The sequence below is a fragment of the Danio rerio genome, chromosome 9 (assembly GCF_049306965.1).
Source record: "Danio rerio strain Tuebingen ecotype United States chromosome 9, GRCz12tu, whole genome shotgun sequence".
NCBI classification, from domain to species: Eukaryota; Metazoa; Chordata; class Actinopteri; order Cypriniformes; family Danionidae; genus Danio; species Danio rerio.
The window spans coordinates 53,478,977-53,504,066 of NC_133184.1; the positions used below are offsets into that span (position 1 = coordinate 53,478,977).

General features: G+C 36.0%; 1 protein-coding gene across 1 annotated transcript in view; it reads left to right on the forward strand.

The window, feature by feature from the left end:
• The window catches only part of rbms1b (RNA binding motif, single stranded interacting protein 1b), a 447,127-nt gene that overhangs the window by 150,668 nt on the left and 271,369 nt on the right, over positions 1-25,090 (forward strand). The window lies entirely within an intron of this gene.

The window sequence follows — 25,090 nt, forward strand, 5'->3', positions numbered from 1 at the left end:
CAGAGTAGTCGAATCGCCGCAAGGTGGCGTTGAAGCAGTTGTGGAAAATACAGTATAATACACGAATTTTTACAAATACAGTACATCGCTGTATATGTTGTTCGACGTCACACTAAATTCCCATAATGCAACGGTAAATACAGTTATTTACCGTAAAAGGAATTTGCAGTATTACACTGGGTGAAATACAGTAAATAACTGTGTAATTTACAGAAATGTCTAACAGTGTACTCTTACATACTCTTAAGTGATTATAATAAATGTTATCATGTTTTAAAAGACTATAAGCATCAAATTGGGAAAAAGATAATATTTTGAATAACTATAAAAGATTTGAAATGATAATTTATGAGTATTTTAGGAAAATTCATTTTTAAAGTCATTACATTACATCATAATGACTTCTTACATCATTACATCATAATGATTATTCTTACCTCAAAATAAGAAGCTTATTTATAGCTATATAAACTATTGCTATACTGTGAAAAGTAAGAAATGTGTATTTATCGTGTATGGCGATATACTCAAGTAGGGATGCAACGATTATAGATTTTGGTTGTGTGATTATAGTCTGAGGAATATTCACGGTTATCACGATTATTATGCATTCATTAACTTTAAAACACAGCTAGTTTAGAAAATCACATTAAAACTAATATTTTAAAGTATTGTTTAATGTTGCTCAGTAACCAAATAATACGACACAAAACAATAATAAAAAACAAACAATAGTCCATTTCTCTTTAAACTTAAAAATAAGTGAAAAAAATTGCCATTTAAACATAAGTAGTAATTTTACACTGAAAATAAATGTCATTAAATTAAAAAAATAACATTTAAAAAAATAAAATTATTGAATTAATTTTAGATAAATAAAATAAAACTAAAATAAATAAATAAAAAACATTTAAATTAATATAAATTTTATTAAATGAATATAAATAAATTAAATGTAAATAAACTAAAAATGAAAATAAATAAAAATTATTTTAAAAATGAAAATATATAAATAAATAAAATTACAATTAATTCATTTAAAATAAATTAATAAATTAATTAAAAATAATTTTTTATAAATTAAAATAATAAATAAATAAAATTGAAATAAATAAATAAAGGGCGAAGCAATGTCACTGTAGGTAGTGCTGTCACCTTACAGCAAGAAGGTCGCTGGTTCGAACCTCGGCTCAATAGTCATTTTTGTGTGGAGTTTGCATCTTCCTCCGGGTGCTCCGGTTTCCCCCACAGTCCAAAGACATGCGGTACAGGTGAATTGGGTAGGCTAAATTGTCCGTAGTGTATGAGTGCGTGTGTGGATGTTTCCCAGAGATGGGTTGCAGCTGGAAGAAAAACTTGCTGGATAAGTTGGCGGTTTATTCCGCTGTGGCAGATTATAAAGGGACTAAGCCGACAAGAAAATGAATGAATAAATAAATAAAATAAATAAATAAATAAAACATCCTACCTGAGTATTGTTGCTGACCATGTCCATCCCTTTATGATCACAGTGTACCCATCTTCTGATGGCTACTTCCAGCAGGATAACGCGCCATGTTGTAAAGCGTGAATCATCTCAGACTGGTGTCTTAAACATGACAATGAGTTCACTGTACTCAAATGACCTCCACAGTCACCAGATCTCAATCCAATAGAGCACCTTTGGGATGTGGTGGAACAGGAGATTCTATCATAGATGTGCAGCTGACAAATCTGCAGCAAATGCATGATGCGATCATGTTAATATGGACCAAAATATCTGAAGAATATTTCCAGTACCTTGTTGAATCTACGCCACGTAGGATTAAAGCAGTTCTAAAGGCAAAAGGGGGTACCTAAATAAAGTGTCCGGTGAGTGTACAGTATAATGCATAAGAAATAATAAATAGAGAAATAAGTATGTAAAACAACAGAACATGCACTGGCAGTTTATTACAAGGTTTTTGTAACACCAACCCTGATAATATATCACTTTAAACTATTACAAATGTTCTTAAAATCACTTTTTCAAACGTTTTAAGGTTAAAAAAAGTTGTTGGAAAAAAGCTCAAGCTCCCATAATGCAATTTAAAAGCACAAATAAATATGTAATGTAATGTAATGTGTATTTATATAGCGCATTTATTGTGTATGGCCATACACCCAAAGCGCTTCACAATCATGAGGGGGGGGGGGTCTCTCCACACCACCACCAGTGTGCAGCATCCACTTGGATAATGCAACAACAGCCACAGGACAACGGCGCCAGTGCGCTAACCACACACCTGCTATTAGTGAAGTGGAGAGACAGTGATAGAGCCAATTCGGTGGAAGGGGATGATTGGGAGGCCATGATTGTAAGGGCCGATAGAGAGACTTTGGCCAGGACACCGGGGTTACACCCCTGCTCTTTCACGAGAAGTGCCATGGGATTTTTTATGACCACAGAGAGTCAGGACCTCGGTTTAACATCTCATCCAAAAGACAGCGCCCACTGACAGTGTAGTGTCCCCTTCACTTTACTGGGGCATCAGGACTCACACAGACCACAGGTTGAGCGCCCCCTGCTGGCCTCACTAACACCACTTCCAACAGCAACCTAGTGTTCCCTAGTGGTCTCCCATCCAGGTACTGACCAGGGTCAGCCCTGCTCTACTTCAGTGAGTAACCGGTCTTGGGCTGCAGGGATATATGGCTGTGGCTGTAGGGACCATTTTAAAAATGAATCACGAAATACATTTTACAGTGTATCTAGGTTCTGAGGTTCATTTTTTATTTTTAGATGAGCTATCCCTTTAATGTAATATATTTTAATGTTTTTGTTCCCTGTAAATTAAACACACCCATGCCACTGCAAAGTCCAGGAAAAAAAGTGATAATTTAAGTTTACAGAAATCAGGCCCCTTTTTTAAGACGCATAAAGAGAAATAATAGACTTCTCATCGCTTTTCACACCTGCTTCTCAGCTTTAAATCCCAACTTGGCATTTACATCTAGTGGTTTCGTCAGCAGAAGTGACCACGACTCTCTTTTCCATGCTCTCGCACATGCATTTGTTCTGTTGTGTACACAGCACCAGGATTGTGCGACGAATGTTGACCTGTGGGACACAAACAGCGCGCAGGAAAACAACCGAGCGGTCGGAGCTCAGGAGGTGTGGGGTCCCAGACGTGCAGATTAGGGTTGTGGGAGCACTTTGCAGGTTGTTGTCGCAGAAAAGCCAGCGGAGAATTGCACTAGCTCATCCCTAGATAGACCGAGTGTGTGAGCAGAGTAGGCAACCAATTTGTTTTGCACTAAATTAAAAGACCTTCGGAAAGATGAAGTCAAATCAGTTCGGTGCATGTGTTGCACAAACTATTTTACTGTTTTTAAAAATACATTATGATGCATTTTATTGTAGCGTTGTAACGTTTTACAATAAGGTTGCATTCATATTGATATACTGTGATACATATCACAGAGCAAACACATGCACTATAGGTGAACAACCAACTCTTGGTTATGTCCATATTTGATATTTGCTTTTAATTTTATTTTCACGTGTGCAAGGGGGGGAATTAGCGTTTAACCGTTGAAAATTTCCACCTGAATATGTTTTGCTTGAATAAGGAAAAACTTGTGCAGATTAGAGCATTAAAGATAGAAGAGGTTTTTAGATACACTCAAAAATGCAGGGTTATCCCAATGTTGGGTCGAATATGGACAAACCCAACATTTGGTTAATTTAATAAACTACATTAAATCTAAATGGGTTTAAATTAAATCTAAATGACAATTTCTAACCAAACAGTTGGGTATATGTCCATATTTGACCAACATTGGCTTTAAGCAACCCAGTATTTTTTACTGTGTGTGGATACGATACTTCATACATGAAACATAACTTTCAGAACTCCCTGCTGTTAAAAAAAAGAGCATCTGCTGAAACTAAACTGCAAAAATGAGCCATCCTGTGTGTTACTGACATCAGACAGGTGAATAGCCTACATTAGCACATGTGATTCACTTCAAACTAGCAAAGTAGCAGTGGGAGGGTTACTAAGAATAATAGTGCAACAAAAGGTCAAGGAGCAGCTGGAGTTTATCTTGGACCAGATTTTAGATAGTGCAAGTCTGATATGAACAGCTTAAAGGGATAGTTCACACAAGATTTAAACTTCTGTTATTTGCCTAAATCTTCACGTTTTGTCCGGAACCTATTTGAGTTTCTTTTCCTCTATAAAAAAGAAAAATATTTTAAATATTAGGCTATTTAGAAAAATGTTGGAAACCTGAAACCATTACGTAATTCCATAGTACTACTAATGAAGTCAATGGTTATAAGTCTCTGACATTTTCAAAATATTCTGAGCTGGGATTGAACTGGTGATTCTTTGTATGGGATTTGGTTGCTCTAACAAGGAGGCTAAAGACCATGGCCTCTGCCTTTAGAGGTCAGAGGAGTGATGTTTACCTGCACAGTCCTTCACTAGCCGGCCTCCGTTACACTGACCCCCCTAAACCTCACTCCCATCCTGGACAAGCCCACACATGTAACCCACTGGTCCTACTGCACCCAACCCCGTCTGACCTGGGATCAAACTAGCATTTCTTTGGATGTGAGTGGGCTGCTCTAACAAGGAGGCTAAAGACAATAGTTTCTAGCATCTGCCACGAAAGCGTCTTTAGAGGTCAGAGGAGTGAGGTTTACCTGCACAGCATTTTGCTAGCTGGCCTTTATTACACTCACCCCCTAAACCTCACTCTGCTCCCGGACGAGCCCCCAACCCGATGTGAGCAGGGATCTAACTAGTGATTTTTTGTATGGGAGTCAGTTGCTCTTTTGAGGTCAGAGAAGTGAGGTTTACCTGCACAGCATTTTGCTAGCTGGCCTCCATTACACTCACACCCCTAAACCTTACTCTGCTCCCGGATGAGCCCCCACATGTAACTCACGGGTCCTACTGCACCCAACCCGATCTGAGCTGGGATCTAACTAGTGATTTTTTGTACGGGAGTCAGTTGCTCTAACAAGAAGGTTAAAGACACCTTTAGCGTCTGTTGCTAGACCACCTTTTGAGGTCAGAGAAGTGAGGTTTACCTGCACAGCATTTTGCTAGCTGGCCTCCGTTACACTCACCCCCCTAAACCTCACTCTGCTCCCGGACGAGCCCCCACATGTAACTCACGGGTCCTACTGCACCCAACCCGATCTGAGCTGGGATCAAACCGGTGATTCTTTGTATGGGAGTCTTTTGCTCTAACAAGGAGGTTAAAGACACCTTTAGCGTCTGTTGCTAGACCACATTTTGAGGTTAGAGGAGTGAGGTTTACCTGCATAGCACCTCACTCGCTGGCCTCCATTACACTGACCCCCTTAAACCTCACTCCCATTCCAGACGAGCCCCGACATGTAATTCATCGATACTACTGCACCCAACTCGGTCTGACCTGGGATCAAACCAGCATTTCTTTGGATGGGAGTTGATTGCTCTAACAAGGTGGCTAAAGACCAATGCCTCTAGCATCTGTCACTAGAGCACCTTTTGAGGTCAGAGGAGTAAGGTTTACCTGCACAGCTGTTTGCTAGCTGGCATCCGTTACACTCACCCCCTAAACCTCACTACCATTCAAGACGAGCCCCCACATGTAATTCATCGATACTACTGCACCCAACTCAGTCTGACCTGGGATCGAACTTGCGATTCTTTGTATGGGAGTTGCTCTAACAAGGAGGCTAAAGACAATGGCCTCTAGCATCTGACATTAAAGTACCTTTAGAGGTCAGAAGAGTGAGGTTTACCTGCACAGCACTGCTAGCTGGCCTCCATTACACTCGCCCCCTGTAAACGTCCTTCCTGTAATGTTTGTGTTTAACTCTAAGCCAATGATGTTATACAAGCAGGACATTCCATGTTCCTATTGGCTAGAATGAGCGTCAGTAAGTTCATCAAGGAAATGATAAAGAGAAATAAGAAAACAAGGGAGCGCATGCGATGCTGTAAGAGAGCTCTATGTTCTGAGTTAAGTTGATATTAAAAAACATATATTGTTAAAAGCCAGCCTGTGAGTGGTCTAATATTCAACTTACACAACACTTCCCATCCTGAACGAGCCTCCACATGCAACCAACCGGTCCTACTGCACACAACCCGATGTGAGCTGAGATCAAACTCATGATTCTTTGTATGGGAGTCAGTTGCTTTAACAAGGAGGCTAGAGACCATGGCCTCTAACGTAATCCCACACCAAAATACAACACAGAAACTTTACATAAAGAGTTGTGTTGGACAAAAATAGCTAAAGGAAGTTTTTTAATTTAAACAACTCGCCTAATTAAAATAAATGAAAGGGAGATGTGTTGCTTCAGCAGTACCGCATTTTGATCGATAGGTGGAGTAGTATCTGCACATGCGCAGTTTCAAAACAGCAAAGGAAGGAAGATTCAAACACAACAATCGCTCTCATTATATGGGAATCCATAGATATATACACTAGATATCGCATAGGGACCCTAAGCATGCGTCAATAGCGCCGCCACATTGGTACAGTGCTCCCAGGACAAATGTCATTCTGTCGCCTTCTGTTGAGAGTGCTGTCGCCTCGCAAGTTCGAGCCTCAGCTGGGTTAGTTGGCGTTTCAGTGTGGAGTTTGCATGTTCTCCCTGCGTTCGCGTGGGTTTCCTCTGGGTGCTCTGGTTTCCCCCACAATCCAAAGACATGCGGTACAGGTGAATTGGGTAGGCTAAATTGTCTGTAGAGTGTGTGTGTGTGAGTGTGTGAGTGTGTGAGTGTGTGTGTGTGTGTGTGTGTGTGTGTGTGTGTGTGTGTGTGTGTGTGTGTGTGTGTGAATGTTTCCCAGAGATGGGTTGCGGCTGTAAGAGCATCCGCTGCCTAAAAATGTGCTGTATAAGTTGCCGGTTCATCCCGCTGTGGCGACCCTGAATTAATAAAGCCGACAAGAAAATTAAATGAAAAAAGACAGGAAAAACTGCCAAGAACACAAACAATAGATGTCTGTACCTACAAATGTCTGCAAACTGAATTTGCACAGTCTATAATCCCTCCAGGCACTTATAACTTTTTTTAAATAAAAAAAGCATTAAAAAATTAATGTTCACTTTTTGTTTGTATTTAGCTTTTACAAAAAAAAAAAATATATATATATATATATAGACATAGTTCATGGGGGTTAGCTTGACCAAGGTGATGAATGGAAACTTTTATCAGTTATTTTTATTTATTTATTTATTTATTTATTATTTTTTCCTGAATATTTAACAATTAAAATAATACGCAAATCTTACAATTATGACTAATTGTAAGATACGTAAAGTAAACAACAACAACAGAAAAAACATGGAGGACGAAAGTGGTCAGCTGCCACAATTTGCTCCCACCAGACCAGAGATCTCTCGAACCTACAGATTCCTCAGACTGATGGAGGACACCATATATAAACCATAGGTGCAAGCTGCGATGACGACCCTTTCCCCTTCTCCTCCATTTCAAAATCCTTTTAAAGTTGGGCGAACTTTGCAAATTTCATAGAGTTAAAAGCAATACAATTTTCTCCATCTTGGCTAGTGTGGCGCAGATGCTAGAACCCACCTTTACGCATGTGCAACATCGTAAATTAAATACCAAGTGTAAACACATTAATCGGATATATGGGTCACAATTAAAAGAACGTGCAAACGGACAGGCAAAATAATCAGATATAGGCAACAAATAGGAACTGGGCATCAAGACCTGACAGTGTAAACAAGGCCATACTTAAGTTCAGTAACTAAATAGATTGAAGCTAAATTATGAATGTTATGTTGACTGAACTAAACAACACTACATTACCTTCATGTAACTAAGTTAAGTTTGCTAAAATTAATATTCTTTGTTTGAGGTAACTTAACTCGTGGAACCTGTTAATTGAAAGTTAATTAAAGCCAACATATCTTTTTTGAGTGTACTTAACCCTTTTCTAACATGCTAAAAAAATTTTTGTTCGACTCACATTTGAAAGCACTAGAGGGTGAGTCGCCTAAATAGTGAGTAAATTTTCATTTTTTTGTGAACTACCCCTTTAAATGCGGTATGTTCCATCCAAACCCTCTAGTAAAAACGTGAGCTGAAAAGAAAATGAAATGTCCAAAACAAATAAACAAATTTAATCTCACAACCATGAGTAAATTTGACCTGGCCTAGTATATTTTTGTGAATGCAAATGAATCATCATTGTCTGGGAGACTTTCAAGGAATCGAAGGTTTCTGATAGTCAGTCGTTTAATGGCCTGCACCGGTTCAGACGGAGCATTAATGATTTTGTCCTCCCACTAATACCGCATGAGGTGTCAGTCATACACTCCGCCGCCTGCCAGATTACATCCACTTTCAATTTCTCCACGGCCAGATGGTTTCTTCACACTGCATAAATAAATGAATGCGGGTGTGTGGACCTCCATAGCACGGTTCACATTCTCCCTGCTCGTCTAGTCGGCGAAGCGAGTTACGATCCCTCAACCTCATATTGGAAAAAATACCGGAAGGTCCGCGGCCGCTTAAAGGAAGTGCTACTCATGTTATCCTGCTAGATGTAATACAAGGCACAGATTCACGAACATCGTTAGACAGATTGCGTCACCTTTGGCTGCGTGTGAACTTCCATCAATTACGTATCTTTCCTTTGATGATCGCATTCTATTAGAATAGCTGCTAATGAATCGCCACGTGTGGAACGGTGACGAGAGGGGAAAAACGCGCGAAAAAAACGCGCCTTTTCAATTTTACTCGCTTGACGCGAGGATGTCGCGGACACGCGGGCCGAAAGGTGTTTTTTAAGGCGGGCTTCAAGTCATTAGGACCTGGCAGCGGTGCTTCTTTCTCTCTCTCTCCTACCTGTAAATGGACTCGGAGGAAAAACAGTGACGGGCCCGGTGAGAATTTCACCGGGGGCTTGAAAATTCACACCCGCCCAAGGTGTTGTTTAGGCGTCTGATAAACATGTGAGAAAATAATAGGCTGGAGAGGAGTGGGTGCTTCAACCAAGGAGACCAGAGTCAAGATCTAGATTTTTGAATAATTAACTTTGTGATCAAGACGATATCAGTCTGTTAGTCTTCATTTGTTCAATAGGAGCAACAAAAGAGAGGGAGAGGGAGCCAGGCATGAGAAAAAGAGAGACAGAGAGAAAGAAAGAGAGAGAGAGTGTGTCTTGGAAACCAGAGTTGTGGATCTAATTGAGGCTGCAAGCGGCCATATGGGCTAGTGTGAAAATAGCAAACGCTATCAGTAACGGAGAAACACGAAAGTCGAAGAATATCTTATGCAGCCGGAGCCAAATCTCCCTCCAGCTGTAGGGACAAAACGAACACGTTTTTCCAAGCCATCTTCGCTATTCTGATCGAGCGATCGACGCGAAATGAATGACTGAAACGTCTTCCTGAAGCCCTTAAGATGCTGAAACGCATGCATGCCAGCCATAGGAAGCAGGCCAAGAATGAAAAACAAAGTGCATGTGAGCCTCTCCTCCCAACGCGCCTGATGTTCCGAGGCTGCCTGTTATCCGAGGTGTTAATTGGCAAATTCGGTACAAGTCAAGAGCGTGTTCCCTGCCGTCCTCGCCCAGCTAGGCTAGGTCATTAAGCCGAGAATGGATTCTCTCATGCTGCCTTAACCCTTGCGGCGCATTGCATCCCTCTCCCTTCCTCCCCTTATCAACCATCCAGAAAGCAAAATGAAAGCCACACATATATATAGCTATATGAATGCAACAGGAAACACAGCTATACGCCGTGCATCATTATTTCATTATTGCTTTTGAAAGGTCAACGGTGTAATAATCGCAGCTCACCACGTGATATGAACAAATTTGCATCAAAAAATATCTTTATCGAGATGGATGGCAGTGCACTTGTCCTACATTTCATCAACAAGCACAACAATAGACATGCTGAGAGCAGCAAAAACTTTAATGTTTGGGAAATTTTATCACAAACAAGCATTTTTTGTTTTTAAAAGATGTCTACTAGACGTCTAAATACAGTCGTCCTGACTAAAACAAGGCTATATTTGGGCTGTCAGTGAAAATCTAATAGACGTCTAAGAATAGGCCAAAACTAGACTAGTCATCAAATAAACAGAAATGAATTATACTTACTAAGTATAAGACTTTACTTATAAAGTCTGTCTAACCTGTCTATTTGACGACTTGTCTAGTTTTGGGCTATGCTTAAATGTCTATTAGATTTTCACTGACAGCCCAAGTTTAGTCTTGTTTTAGCCAAGCTGTCTACGTTTAGATGTCTATAAGACGGCTATCAAACACAAAACTGTTTGCTGGGTTCTGGTTTTGACGAGTTCTCTCAAGTTTGTAATAAACAATTTTTTCCCAGTCACCCATTTAGCGCTGTCTGATATATTATACATGTCTCAAAGAACAAATGTTTGGTCCATTCATAATTCTTGGATATATAGAGAGAGAGAAAGAGAGAGAGAGCTTATGCTGTTAATTATAATCAAATTATGTTTTATAATCACATGATTTCTTGAGAAATTGGATACGATTATGAACGAAAGAGAACATTTGCTGAACATTGTTTTGTTGATGTATGTAGGCCTTTAACCAACGCATAAAAAACTGTGTTGAATGCTTAAAATTTTGAGAAGTATTTTTATGACTGAGCAGAAACGTTTGCAAAACACCAACAGAACGCTGAAAATGAAATACCCATAATGAGTTAAAAATTAAAAGGTGTATATCTCTAATTAATGCATTAAAAGTAGATAACAAAAATAATTATTAGGCTCTAATTAGGATCTTCATGAATCATTCACTTTACAACTTAACGAAAACGTCTGCAAAACATTAACAGAACATTTCAAAAGAAACACTTATAAAACGAAATGGCTTGTTACCTTAAAGCTTTTCCAGAAAAGGGTTGTGGCATAAAAAGATGCTGGACAAGTTGGTGGTTCGTACCGCTGTCTCGACCCCGGATTAATAAAGGGACTAAACCGAAAAGAAAATGAATGAATGAATGAATGAATGAATGAAATGTTACCTATATATATATATATATATATATATATATATATATATATATATATATATATATATATATATATATATATATATATATATATATATATATATATATTAATAAATAGTGTTTCAATAACAAAATTGAAACACCTGCAAAATGCGTACAGAAACGCAATGTTCCTATGACGCATGACAGATTATCAATTGGTCTTTTCCCTTAAGGTTTGCATATAAAATAATAAGATGATAATTTAGATAGAAATAACAACTTAGTGTTTGCATGGAAACGTAATTAAACAATATAAAGAAATATAATATAGAGAAAACTTCTTCAGATTTTTTAACATTCAACAACAGTTTAAAAAATGTTTTGGTAACAGGCGTACACACATCAAGAAAAAAAAACTAATTTTAATGCTTTTCAAATGTTCTCATTCAATTAAAAAGTTAACCCATTTATTGATATTTGTAATGATTAAATATTATTATTATTTAAACTTATTTTTGGTTATGCATTCATTTGATTGTAAAACAAACTTTACGCGCAGGCAAAATAAAGAAATGTATGTTTCAAGAAATGTGGGTTATTGACAGAGATGGATGGATGGATGGATGGATGGATGGATGGATGGATGGATGGATGGATGGATAGATGGATAGATAGATAGATAGATAGATAGATAGATAGATAGATAGATAGATAGATAGATAGATAGATAGATAGATAGATAGATACAACCCCCAATAAAAATGTCAGTCATTAGATACTAATAATAAAAACTATATTTTGAAGAATGCTTAAAACCTGTAACCATTGACAAATAATGTGTTGAATATTCATGAAGAAATAATAGCTTATAATCTGCATGGAAACGTAAATAAACGATATAATATAGAGGAAATTTCTTCAGATTTCTTCTTTAGTATTTAACATGCCGTTTTGTTAGAGGCCTAAACACATTAAGAAAACAAACAGATCTTAATGCTTTTCAAGTATTCTCAATTGGGTTATAAAGTTAGCCCATTTATTGATATTTAAGAGGATTCAACATTATTACTATTTTTAGGAAACGTATTTTGGTTATGCATTCAGTTTAGGAATCATTTGATTGTAAAACAAACGTTTACGCGTAAGCAAAATGGCTATTTTAAGAACTTTTTGCCGGGTGGGATTAGCTATTGGACACCCCCAAAAAATATTTATTATTTAATTTTATTTCCCACAAATCACACGACTTTATCAGGCTTATAGCAAAGCGGTCTAGAGGCCTTCTTTCCTTGTGCTTCTTCAGAAACGGTATTGCGTCCTCTGGGGCTCCGGGTGCGATCTCACCAATGCCTCTGTCATCACTTGCTGTGACTGCCAAATCCGTGCTCCAGAATCGGGGGGCTCGCAAACCAGGCATCGAAACAAACACACACACAGACACAGCAGACAGGACTGCTCAGAGACCTACGGAAGGCAGCCTTTCGCTTCAACACATTTCGCCTGACATGAGGAGGATTCGCGGCGCATCCTGAACCGAGAGGGACCGTCGCGTTGCTTGTTGGGTAACATGCAAACTGCGGGGTGGCCCGAGTCGCTCTTGCCCTTATACATTTGGTCTGAATCCCATGCATTCACATGTGTTCATGTAGGAAGTTGTTGATTGTCTGCACGACTCTGATATGGAGAGATGGCCATCGACGCATCAAGAGGCTAGAAAACATTGGCCAACTGACCCACAAACACCTGCTGGTCGGTTCTGCCTCCACAAAAGCGCCTTTCTGACAGGTGCATCAACAAATATGAAGCTGCAATCCTCCAAACACACAAAATAGATTTATCAAAGACGCAAACGATGAGATATAATCTCTTTTAGGGGGTAAACAGAACAATACGCTAATTATTTTAGCTATATTGTCGTGGTTCCCCCTGTAAATATAGGCATTATAAACCATGTTGAGGTATGTAAACAAAACAAAGGTCTCAACATATTTTCTGTTTTACATATTTAATTTTCGCTCCCGTTAATCCAAAAAAGCCACATATTGATAAATAATGTCATGAATGCTGTTTATCATGAAGTTATGATTGAATTGTCCTCTATTTACATTAATAAATAGTTTGATAACAAGCAGGAAATGTTTATGGGCCAATTACATGACCCATTGAAATTTTCTACCCGAATTTTCTATGTCTTTTAAATATATTGTTTTAACCCTTTAACTGCCTGCTCTACTAAATTGTTGACCATATTTTGGCTGTGTTAAATAATGACTGTCAAAGTCATTTAAAGGATGACTGCTTTAGCGTAAACCATTATTTAAACCATTGTTGATTTATAAAAAAATCAAACAACATAAATCCTGTTGCACTATACTACTCATGATTTTGGTTTTATAAAACAAAATAAAAAATAAGAAGAAAACGTGTTAAATGAGAATCTAAAATATTTATGGCATACTTTAAAAAATAAAGATGGTTTAGTATTAAAAATGTTTTATTTTGATTATTTTTTTAATAAATTGGTTTTACACTTTTCTGATTTTCATATTAATTCCGGTACTTTTACCAGAATAGAGGCTGATATTTTAAAACTGTGGGATGTATTGGAAAAAAATGCATTGATAGTGTTAACTAGCGACATGATCTTAATTTAAAATTAAAATGCACTCATACACTCTGAGAAATGAGCTACCTATGAAACTACCTAAAACTTTTAAGAGGACCACTTTTGTACTTTTTAGGTACTAATATGTATCCTAGAGATATTAATATCGACCTTTTAGGTACAAATTTGTACCTTTTGAAATGGTACGACCCCTGTGAGAGCTCATGTACTTTTATTTCTGTGAGTGTATGGTTCTAAACTTGTTTATAAACTTAGCATTTTAATTCTCTATTTCAATTCTCTAACCAATATTAATTATAAAGAAACGTTTAAGTGCGTTGAAAAATGCTTGAAAAAGTTTTAAATGGAAAATATAAATGAATAAACAAATAAATTAAAGCAAATATTTTGTTAGAAAATACCTATAACAGCACAGTTACATTATACACACTAAAAATGCTGGGTTATTTAAACCCAAAGTTGGGTCAAAATGGATCATCTAACGTTAGAAAAATGTTTCAATCAAATTTAAATCACACTTTTTAACCCAACTCTTGGGTTTGTCCATATCTGACCCAACTTCAGGTTAAAACAACCCAGCTACACATTTTTTAAGGGGTAACAAAGCAGATTGTGTTTTTAAATTTTATTTTTCACCCTTGCAGGAGAGAATAATCCGTGTTTAAACTCAAACAAGAGTGGCTCAGTGGTTAGCACTTGCCTCACAGCAAGAAGATAATTTCTGTATGGAGTTTGCATGTTCTCCCCATGTTCCTCCGGTTTCCCCCTCAGTCCAAACACGTGAGCTATAGGTGAATTGAAGAAACTAAATTGGTCGTAGTGTCAATGCAAGAGTCTATGCGTGTTTCCCAGTGTTGGGTTGCGGCTGGAAGGCCATCCGCTTTATAAAACATATGCTAGATAAGTTGGTGGTTCATTCCGCTTCGCAATGTATTTTGGTTTATTTAAACAAAACAGAATTATTTAACAGATATATTTATTAAGATAATATTTTAGTCACCAAACTGAAAGATAATTCAATTAAATTCAAACAAAGTTATTTTGTTCGATAAGCTCCAGATTTGATTTCAGTACTGACTAAGCTAATGTACTGTAAATGCATAAATATTGTATCCCCTCCTATTAAAAATAGGAATTTAAAAGATAGATTTGCTAGGGGTGTAAACATTTTTTGAATTACGCATAAAATATCCACAGATTGCATAGGAAAATATAACTTCTTAATAATAAGTAAATAAATACATTCGTAATTGTTTAAAAATAATTAAATAACACTGTAAAGCAAAATAACGCGTGACAAAAGAGTGACAGGCAAACCTGACCCTGGATTTCACAACAAACATAAACTGACACTAAGATGGATCCTCAGCACTCAGGTGTTTGCAACAAAAAAATGAAGCAACAACAGCGAGCAGTGATTATAAACACTGCACACAATACTGGGAATACAGACTTCCTCTGATCAAACTTTGTCAGTGGTGATGCTGAGACTGCCTCTGACTTCCTGTTAATTAACACTACATATTAATTCCTCCATCTTTTTCCCCCTCTCCTCTCACAGACTGTTATTTGGCAATAGTCTGGCAGAGCTGCAGACACTGAGTTATACTACGCTTGTGGTTATTTGGCTGTATGTAAAAAAATATTATCAAGATCAATTCTTATAAGTAGGTCTATTTTTTTTAACATAAGAGAAATGTGTGAACGAAGGGAGTTCCTCGTGTTCCAGCTCAGGAAATAATAACAATAATAATAATAATAAACTGTTTACGCACAATCAGCTTGAACGAATCTAAATGTAAGAAATATGCTAATTAAGATTCTATTTTGATAGAAGTTTATTAATGACGTCATAAAGAACATTAGAATGTATTCGATGGATTCCAAAACTCTTTTCGGTGATGATGTCATGATTTCGCTGCAGCAATATTATTTTTAAGGTTGTGGCATCGAAATAATGCAAGTAAATTCGATTATACACTGCTGTAAAAGAAACGAGCAAATAATAGCTCGTCTAGACATATTACATTAATAATTAATTCTTACATGTGTTTTTCACCAATATGTGGTATTTTTACATATTTTCTCACAATATTAGTTCTGAAGGATTCTATGTATTCCTAATTACTAAATATTATATTATTCCGCCATATTCGAACAAAATCATATTAGTCTGACTTTATTATGTTATACTTGTGTGCTTTAGGCCTCTAAACCTATATCTTGCAGCAAACCCATGTTCCGCTTTTATAAGACATAAGGAAAGATTAATTGAGGAAAGATTAGACACAAATGGAATAGCAACAGATGTTTCAAATGAAGCTAATTTAATGTCATTATCTGTGTCCCCATTTCTGTGCTCGACGGTTTAAGTAGTGTTTTAATTAATTCAAATTAATTAAATTACAACGCACCGCATTTCCAGCGACGTCTCAGTTTATATTAGAAATATAGAACGTCGCCTATATGTTTTAAGAAATGTAGATAGATAGATAGATAGATAGATAGATAGATAGATAGATAGATAGATAGATAGATAGACAGACAGACAGACAGACAGACAGACAGACAGACAGACAGACAGACAGACAGACAGACAGACAGACAGACAGACAGACAGACAGACAGACAGACAGACAGACAGATAGATAGATAGATAGATAGATAGATAGATAGATAGATAGATAGATAGATAGATAGAAGTAAATGGTGGAAGAGTTTAATAACTTTTAAGGAGCAGCAAATTGGTAGTTTATTGAGCGAGAAGTCTTAGTTAATGGTTTGTTAATAGCGAGAATTGTATAAAGTGAGACTATTTTTAGAATTAACTTTATAAGTCCAAACACATTTGGTTTTGTGGGTTAAAATAAGGCATTTTATACACACACACACACAGACACACACACAGACACACACACACACACACACACACTACAGTGCATATACTTAAGACTAGTCAGCAGAAAATCTAGAGAAACATATATATATATATATATATATATATATATATATATATATATATATATATATATATATACAATTTTGAATAAATTTTGTATTTTAACATCGATTTAAATGTAATATATTTCTTTTTTTAAAGATGTTCTCTGAAAAAAATATTTTTACAAATTATTATTATTATCAAAAGTATGACCTATTTTCACTGAGAAATTTATAAGAATTTAATTTTCAAACTGGGTTGTGCTTATGCAATATTTCTCAGTGATATGGACAATACACTGAACACACTAAGAAATGCTGGGTTATTTAAAGTCAAATTAGACTAACCCAAATCCTGAGTTAAATTTGATCTTATTTATTTAATTGAAAAAAATTATCCCATCTGTCGGGTTAGTCCCTATTACTCTCAGAATTAGTAATCTCAGAAATAATCCAACAAATGGCCGTACTTTGTTTTAATGTACAATTAGACTTTTTGCTCAGTAAACTACTGTTTTGCTGCTCATTAAAAGTTATTAAACTCTTCCATCATTTACTTGTCCCAAACCAGTTTGAGTTTCTTTAATCTGTTGAACACAAAAAAAGATATTTTTAAGAATATTGGAAACTTGTAACCATCTACCACTACCATACAGGAAACACAAATACCGTGGATGGTTACAGGTTCGAGCGTTCTTCAAAATATCGTTTTTATTATTAGTTTTTAATGCAATTATAGAGTAGCCAAAGCAACAGGCTTACTTTAAATAAGCGATATTTTAAATTAGTATGCAAGCAATGCAACTCTTTTTTGCTTGCAGCAACCTTTTGGCTCGTTCATGCGTTGGTGGAACTTGAGCCAACACACTTCTGTGCATGTGCATGTCCCTCTCTCTCTCTCTCTCTCTTTCCCTCTCTCTCCATCGGTTTTCTTCGCGTTGGAATGAAGCGGGTAACTTGCTGTTTTTCCCTGAACTGTGCGGCAGCAGCGGCGGCAGCGGCAGCGCGGCGCGTCTGATTAGCATGCGGCAATAATGAGGGTGAGCCGGGCTCCATTGTTCTAACACCTCCCCTCTCCTCCGCACCAATCTGTCAGCGTTCAGCCTCAAATGCTGCTCTCCACAAATGAATTGGATAATTAGTTGCCCCTCACGAATGCTGCACTCTTCTCACCCCTGATTGCTTTCACCTTTTTGCTCCTGGCAATTTTGACACCTCGTAATCAGCCTGCTGCTTCTCCTTCTCAATCTATAACTTCCTCCTCCTCTCTTTTTTTTTTTTTTTTGGAGGGGGACTTTTTTAATCCAAACACGGACGCGATAGTCGGATGAATGGAGAACCCGCTTTATATACGCGCGCACAATGCGATCATTTGAATAATCAATGATATTTCTGTCTTACACTTTCGGCATTATGCTGTCAAAATTGAGTCAACAGCAAGGACAAGAAAAAAAAAGACAAAAAAAAAAAAAAAAAAACACATGGACCCAGAAACTGTCAGTACAGCTTTCCTCTTCCAAATAACGAGCACTGACAACGTAATTATGTACAAGCATCTGTCCACGACTCCAGAGAGAGAGAGAGAGAGAGAGAGAGAGGGAGATAGAGAGAGATCATTAGGGAGAGAGGAGTTCATATTTGCTGCCTTTTAGAATAAATTCATGCTTTGATGTGAGAGATGACAATTTGAACGCTCTGTTTATCCAAGTTGGGTCGTGTATTATGCGCAACACATGCGCGCTTTCGACATGCAATATTCAGCATTGCAAATAGAGCAAAAGCACGTCGTGGGCCTCGGTTGTTGTGTTGTTTCTGCTGTCGCAAAACAACAATGTGCCGCGCGAGATGTTGCTTCGAAATTATGCTTCATTAAAACATGGAGGATTTGGGGTGGAGGAATGAGTTGTCTGTTAACATGACGTCGTGTTTCACCTTGTAAGTTGCGATGCTGAATTTCTGAATGGTCAGTACAGCGGTAACACTATGGGCATCAGAAAAACCATTGTGGCTTAATTCTGAAAAAATTCTAATTAAAACATTTTTTTTATTATTATTGTATATTTTTTTATTTTTTAATATTTGTACTGGACTGTGAATTTAAAAAATGAATGAAAAATCTTTCTATTCTTATTGCTTCTTCTTCTTATTATTATATTTATTAATTTATTTGTTCATTTCTTTTTTACATAATTAACTCACATTATTTCCCATTTTACATGCATTAAAATATTTATTTATTTATTTATGGAATATGGAATAAAATAAATGTTGTATAAATTAAAATAATAATTATTATTGTGATTATTATTATTGTATATTAAATAATATTTATTTTTAATTAACATTTTTTATACAATTTAATCATTATTTCACATTTTAATTTGTTTATTTATTTGGTATAAAATAAATTTTGTATAAAACAATAACAATATTATTACTGATTAATTAATATTTATTTATTATTTTTCTGTATTGTGAATTTAAAAATCGTTAATACAACATAATAATAATAATATTTATTATTTAACATTTATTTGTTTAATTATATATTATTTCTTTATTTTTTTACTGTACTGTCAATTAAAAATATTTTATACAACAATTTTTATAAGCATTTTTATTGTATATTTATTTATAAAAAAAAATTTCATTAACATATTTTTACACAATTAACATTGTATTACATTTTACATGCATTAATTTGTTTAATAATAAAAATAATAATTATTATTATTATTGTGTATCTATTTCTATTTTACTGTACTGTGAATTTAAAAGTTCTTTGATACATTTTTTTTATTCTTGTTTATTTATTCATTAATTTATCATTTTAAAATTCATTTATTTACATAATTAACTTACATTATTGCACATTTTACATGCATTAATTTGTTTATTTATTTGTTATAAAATAAACAATAATAATAGTAATAACAGTAATCAAAATAATAATAATTATTATTATTATTATCAATATACATTTATATTTTTACTGTACTGATATATTTATATATTCTTATTTTATTGTTATTATTACTGTATATTTATTTATTTATATTCTTAACATTTTATGCATAATTACCTCAAATTATTTAGCATTTTCCATGCATTTATTGTTTATTAATTTGCTATTATTATTATTAGTATTATTATTATATTTATCTTGTTATTTATATTTTTACTGTACCGTAAATGATTGAGATTTTTTCTTTGATTCAAATTATTTTTTGTATTCCTCTACATTGTATTTCTGTCCTAGTTCTATAACTAAGTTAATGTTCGATGATTGGTGAATAAGAAATAAAATACAATAAATAAAATAAGATATAAATATGTTTTTTATCGTAGTGTTTAAGAGTTGCTGTACTGTAAAATGCAATGGTGTTATTATAAATTCTGTACCGGTCAATAAACTGTGTTTATGCAACAATTACACATAGGTTGGTTTTGTTAGTTGGTTTGTTTTTGGTTGGTTGGTTGAGCAGGTTTAGTTGGTTGGTTGGTTTGAGTTTGGTTTGGCTGGTTGGTTTGTCGGTTTGGTTGGTTTGTCTTTGGTTGGTTAAATTGGTTTAGTTGGTTGGTAGGTATGTTGGTTGGGTTGGTTTGACTGGTTGGTTTGTTTGTCAGTTTGATTGGTTTGTCTTTGGTTTGTTGGATTGGTTTAGTTGGTTGGTAGGTATTTTGGTTGGTTTGTTTTTGGTTGTTTGGTTTGGTTGGGTTGGGTTTGGTTGGTTAAGTTAGTTGGTTTGTGAGGTTTGATTGGTTTGTCTTTGGTTAGTTGGATTGGTTTAGTTGGTTGGTAGGTATTTTGGTTGGTCAGATGGTTTGGTTGGTTTGTTTTTGGTTGTTTGGTTTGGTTGGGTTGGGTTTGGTTGGTTAAGTTAGTTGGTTGGTGAGGTTTGATTGGTTTGTCTTTGGTTAGTTGGATTGGTTTAGTTGGTTGGTTGTTTGGATGGTTTGGTTGCTTTGGATTTTTGTCAGTTTGGTTGGTCTTTCTAGTTTAGTTTAGTTTAGTTTGTTGGTTAGTTTGGGTTGATTTGTTGGTTGGTTTGGTTGTTTTGTTTCTGATTGGTTGGTTTGGATGGTTTGTTTTTGGTTGGTTGGGTTGAGTTTGGTTTGGTTGGTTTAGTTAGGTGGTTGGTTGGTTTGTCGGTTTGGTTGGTTTGTTTTTGCTTGGTTGATGTAATGTAATGTATTTTTTTATTTAATGCCATGTCAGCAACCTAGGCTATCTTCATGGCAGGAATCTTTCAACAACAAATATACAATTTAAAAATCAACAAACAAAATAAAACATAAATTAAAAAGATTTTTTTGTGTTAATACATGCTAAAAATTCTAAAATCTTTTGGCTTCACTTTGTCAAAAATGTCCTTAAAAGAGTTCATTCCATAAAAAGTCCTTCTGGAATCAGTAAAAGCAGGACAGTCCAGTAAAATATGTTTTACAGTAAGAGGAGTTTTGCAGCACAAACACTGAGTAGGGTTTTCACCTTGGAGCAAAAAACCATGTGTAATTCTCGTATGCCCAATACGACATCTGGTAAAAACTACTTGATCAAATCGATTCTTAAAATGTCTTAAAATTTTTGGCTTGGTTGAATTGTTTTACTTGGTTGGTTGGTTTGGATGGTTTGGTTTAGTTGTTTAAAAATATTTTGGTTTGGTTTGGTTGGTCTTTCTTGTTTAGTTTTTTGGTTGGTTTGGTTGTTTTGTTTCTGATGGTTGGTTTGTTTTTGGTTAGTTGGGTTGGTTTAGTTGGTTGGTAGGTATTTTGGTTGGTTTGATTGATCAGGTGGTTTGGTTGGTTTGTTTTTGGTGGTTTGATTTGGTTGGGTTGGGTTTGGTTGGTTAAGTTAGTTGGTTTGTGAGGTTTAACTGGTTTGTCTTTGGTTAGTTGGATTGGTTTAGTTGGTTGGTAGGTATTTTGGTTGGTTTGATTGGTCAGATGGTTTGGTTGGTTTGTTTTTGGTGGTTTGATTTGGTTGTTTGGTTTGGTTGGGTTTGGTTGGTTAAGTTAGTTGGTTTGTGAGGTTTGATTGGTTTGTCTTTGGTTGGTTGGATTAGTTTAGCTGGTTGGTAGGTAGGTTGGTTGGTTGTTTGGATGGTTTGGTTGCTTTGGATTTTTGTCAGTTTGGTTGGTCTTTCTAGTTATTTTAGTTTGTTGGTTGGTTTGGGTTGATTTGTTGGTTTGTTTGGTTGTTTTGTTTCTGATTGGCTGGTTTGGATGGTTTGTTTTTGGTTGGTTGGGTTGAGTTTGGTTTGGTTGGTTTAGTTAGGTGATTGGTTGGTTTGTCGGTTTGGTTGGTTTGTTTTTGCTTGGTTGAATTGTTTTGGTTGGTTGGTTTGGATGGTTTGGTTTAGCTGTTTAAAAAATTATTTAGTTTTGGTTTGTTTTTCTTGTTTAGTTTTTTTGGTTGGTCTGGGTTAATTTGTTGGTTGGTTTGGTTGTTTTGTTTCTGATTGGTTGGTTTGTTTTTGGATCCCGTTCTGGATTCTTTTTCGGTTTGGTTGGTCTGACTAGTTTAGTTTGTTAGTTGGTTTGTTTTAGTTTATTTGTTTTTGGTTAGGTTTTGTTTGGTTGGTTTGTTTTTGGTTAGTTGGGTTGGTTGGTAGGTTGGTTGGTTGGCTGGTTTTTTGGATGTTTTTCCCATTTGGTTTGGTTGGGGCGATGCGGTGGTGCAGTGGGTAGCACTTTCGCCTTACAGCAAGAACGTTGCTGGTTTGGGCCTTGGCTGGGTCAGTTAACATTTCTGTGTGAAGTTTGCATGTTCTCCCCATGTTCACGTGGGTTTCCTCCGGGTGGGTGCTCCGGTTTCCTCCACAAGTCCAAAGACACGTGGTACAGGTGAATTGGGTAGGCAAAAATTGTCCGTAGTGTATGTGTGTGAATGAGTGTGTGTGGATATTTCCCAGTGATGAGTTGCGGCTGGAAGGGCATCCGCTGCGTAAAAACATGCTGGATAAGTTGGCAGTTCATTCCTCTGTGGCGACCCCAGATTAATAAAGGGACTAAGCCGGAAATGAGTGAATGAATTAATGATTTGTTGTTGTTTTTTTTAGTTGAGTTGGGTTGGTAGGTTGGTTGGGTTGGGTTGGTAGGGTTTGTTTGGATGGATTGGCTTGGTTGTTTTGGAATTTATTTTTGGGTTTGGTTGGTCTGTCTAGTTTAGTTTAGCTGAGCTTAGTTTGATTTGTGGTTGGTTTAGTTGGTTGGTAGGTTGTGTTGGTTGGTTGTTTGATTGGGTTGATTTGGATGGTTTGGTTTGGTTTGGTTATTTTAGATATTTTTGGTTTGGCTTGATTGGTGTGTTGTTTTGGATGGTTGGATGATGGATGGATGGATAAAATATAAAAATGAGAAAAAGAAAATAAAGAAAAAAGACATTTTAAATTAAATGAACAAAATTAAAATTAAAATATATAATAAGTATACAGGCCATGAATTAAATAAAATCGAATGTAATTTAAAAAATACAAAAGTTGTAAAATAAAAAGGAACAAAAAAAAAAAATCTAATCAAATAACTCCAGAGCAAAGCATGCATTTAAATAAAATGCTGATTCCATTTCAAGTTTTTATCATCCACAAAAAGAACCGCCCTATAAGCAGGATAATATACAGAAAACCACTCATCAGAAAATACAGCCTGCTTTGTGTTGCTAAAGAGCCCTATCAGTGTTTCTTTGACTATAACTGCTGTCTGGTCAAACATGATCTTTTAAATCAATAGTACTAGAGAATCTCTGCTTCAGCAAGTCAGTGAAGATTCAGTAAAAATCCCCATGTGCAGCAGCAGTGTGAAAAACAGCAACTAAACCAGTTCCTCGCCTTCACACCAACTCAGCTATGCAGAATCTGTGTGTGTGTGTGTGTGTGTGTGTTCACGAGGTCTTCACTGCACACACATGTGCCACTACACACATTTTGCTTTCTGCTCAACGCTTCATCACTGGAATTAGTGAAAATGATTACGTTTGTTTATGATACTGCTAATTATCCACACACACACACACACACACACACACACACACACACACACACACACACACACACACACACACACACACACACAAATATAAAAATACACACATAAACACAAACACACATGCATAAACAACCACACACACACACACACACACATAAATGTATAAACACACACGCACACACACACACACACACACACACACACACACACACACACACACACACACACACACACACACACACACACACGTGCATAAACACACATACATAAACACACACAAACAACCACACACATACACATATGTATAAACACACATGTATAAACACACACGCATAAACACACATACATAAACACACATACATAAACACACACACACACACACACACACACACATGTATAAACACACGCATAAACACACATACATAAAAACACACACGTATAAACACACACAAACACATACACATTGCCACTCACGCATAAACACACACTCAACCACACACAAATATTAAAACACACACACATACATACATAAACACACATGCGTAAACATACAAACAAACACACGCATAAACACAACCATTCACAAACACACACATACACAAATGTAAAAACACACACATACATAAACACAAATACTGTATAAGCACAAACACATGAACACATGCATAAATACACACAAACACATACACAATAACACATACAAATTAAAACACATGTGCATAAATACACGTATAAACGCATGCATAAACACAACCACACATATATAAACACACACACACACACAAATAAAAACACACACATACAAACACACACACACACACACACACACACAAGCACAAATATAAGCACACAAACACATACACATTAACACACGCATAAACACACGCAAAAACCCACACATTAACATACATACGCATAAATACACAAACACACGCATAAACACAACCACACATATAAACACACACACAAATACTGTATAAATAAACATAAACACACACACAAACACACACACAAACAAAAGCTCACAAACACACATGCATAAACATTCACATTAACACACGCAAAAATACACACACATTAACACATACACATTCACAAACATACGCATAAATATACGTATAAACGGACGCATAAACAAAACCACTCACATATAAGCACACACAAATATAAACACACACACACACATAAACACAAACATAAGCACACAAACACATAAACACACATACATAAACACAACCTCACACATATAAACACACACACACAAATATAAAAACACACACATACATACACACATAAACATGCATGAACACACACACAAATACATGCATAAACACACACACATAAACACACACACACACACACACACACACATAAACACACACACAAACACACATGCATAAACACACACAAAAACAAACACACAAAGACACAGACACAGACAGACAGACAGACAGACAGACAGACACAGACACACACACACACACACACACACACAAAATAAAAACACCAGCACATCTGCACACAGCTGATGTGACTGCATGAAAACAAAA